General features: G+C 46.9%; 1 non-coding gene across 1 annotated transcript; it reads right to left on the bottom strand.

The window, feature by feature from the left end:
* Window positions 1-1,629: 1,629 nt before the first annotated feature.
* Window positions 1,630-1,725, bottom strand: LOC134938909 (small nucleolar RNA U13). Its single transcript, XR_010181349.1, has one exon. It is a non-coding gene; the product is annotated as a small nucleolar RNA U13 (small nucleolar RNA).
* Between the last annotated feature and the right edge of the window lie 451 nt (window positions 1,726-2,176).

Raw genomic sequence — 2,176 nt, forward strand, 5'->3', positions numbered from 1 at the left:
ACAGCTACCTCATTGCGCCTCTTATTTTCTTTGCATCATGTGCTGTTTGGGGACTATTTTTTTGAAGTGCCATCCTGTCTGACACTGCAGTGCCACTCCTAGATGGGCCAGGAGTTTGTGTCGGCCACTTGTGTCGCTTAGCTTAGTCACACAGCTACCTCATTGCGCCTCTTTTTTTCTGTGCATCATGTGCTGTTTGGGGACTATTTTTTTGAAGTGCCATCCTGTCTGACACTGCAGTGCCACTCCTAGATGGGCCAGGTGTTTGTGTCGGCCACTTGGGTCGCTTAGCTTAGTCACACAGCTACCTCATTGCACCTCTATTTTTCTTTGCATCATGTGCTGTTTGGGGACTATTTTTTTGAAGTGCCATCCTGTCTGACACTGCAGTGCCACTCCTAGATGGGCCAGGTGTTTGTGTCGGCCACTTGGGTCACTTAGCTTAGTCACACAGCTACCTCATTGCGCCTCTTTTTTTTCTTTGCATCATGTGCTGTTTGGGGACTATTTTTTTGAAGTGCCATCCTGTCTGACACTGCAGTGCCACTCCTAGATGGGCCAGGTGTTTGTGTCGGCCACTTGGGTCGCTTAGCTTAGTTACACAGCTACCTCATTGCGCCTCTTTTTTTCTTTGCATCATGTGCTGTTTGGGGACTATTTTTTTTAAGTGCCATCCTGTCTGACACTGCAGTGCCACTCCTAGATGGGCCAGGTGTTTGTGTCGGCCACTTGTGTCGCTTAGCTTAGTCACACAGCTACCTCATTGCGCCTCTTTTTTTCTTTGCATCATGTGCTGTTTGGGGACTATTTTTTTGAAGTGCCATCCTGTCTGACACTGCAGTGCCACTCCTAGATGGGCCAGGTGTTTGTGTCGGCCACTTGTGTCGCTTAGCTTAGTCACACAGCTACCTCATTGCGCCTCTTTTTTTCTTTGCATCATGTGCTGTTTGGGGACTATTTTTTTGAAGTGCCATCCTGTCTGACACTGCAGTGCCACTCCTAGATGGGCCAAGTGTTTGTGTCGGCCACTTGTGTCGCTTAGCTTAGTCACACAGCTACCTCATTGCGCCTCTTTTTTTCTTTGCATCATGTGCTGTTTGGGGACTATTTTTTTGAAGTGCCATCCTGTCTGACACTGCAGTGCCACTCATAGATGGGCCAGGTGTTTGTGTCGGCCACTTGGGTCGCTTAGCTTAGTCATCCAGCGACCTCGGTGCAAATTTTAGGAGAATAGACTGAAAATGAGTGGAAATTATGGTTATTGAGGTTAATAATACTATGGGATCAAAATGACCCCCAAATTCTATGATTTAAGCTGTTTTTGAGGGTTTTTTGTAAAGAAACACCCGAATCCAAAACACACCCGAATCCGACAAAAAATTTTCAGGGAGGTTTTGCCAAAACGCGTCCGAATCCAAAACACGGCCGCGGAACCGAATCCAAAACCAAAACACAAAACCCGAAAAATTTCCGGTGCACATCACTTATATATATATATATATATATATATAAACATACATCTGTGTCCCTACTAAAATTTCCTCAAGGGAAGACAACCCTGTCAGACATGATACATACATGTGCAAACACCCCACAGACACTTCGGGGCTTATAGGGGACAGATCCTTTAATCAGAGGAGTAATGTGCCGAGTCGTAACAGAGGGACTGCACATGTCACACAGCCGTGTGAGCTCTCATTCATCACGTTTATGAACCACAAGGATCAACTGTAAAATCTGTCAAGGGACACAGAGAGGATTTTGTCAGCTCACAACCCAGCGTTAGTAGCAGAGAACTGTACAACAAAGTTTGCCCACAGACCTGCAGCTCTTTTATTCATATAACAGTATAAACTTAAATATACACAGCACTAATTTAACTTCGCCCCCCTTGTTCTTTTTTCACCCTGATACAGCGGTGAAGAAAGGATCAGCATCCTAGGAGGGAAAAAATGGCGCCGAGTAGTGTGCTGGATGACTGAGGAAGAAGTCCCGCCCCCGCAATGGCGCGCTTTTCCTCAGCGTGGATTACTAGATTTTTATACTGGCGGGGGTTAGGACAGTGCCACCGCACTATATGCCCTTAAGTGCCAGTGTTACAAAGAGGATTTTATGCTGCCCAGGGCGCCCTCCCCCCCCCCCCCACCCTGCACCCTGCAGTGCCTGTTATGTGTGG

This window comes from Pseudophryne corroboree, chromosome 6 (assembly GCF_028390025.1).
Source record: "Pseudophryne corroboree isolate aPseCor3 chromosome 6, aPseCor3.hap2, whole genome shotgun sequence".
In the NCBI taxonomy this organism is placed as follows: Eukaryota; Metazoa; Chordata; class Amphibia; order Anura; family Myobatrachidae; genus Pseudophryne; species Pseudophryne corroboree.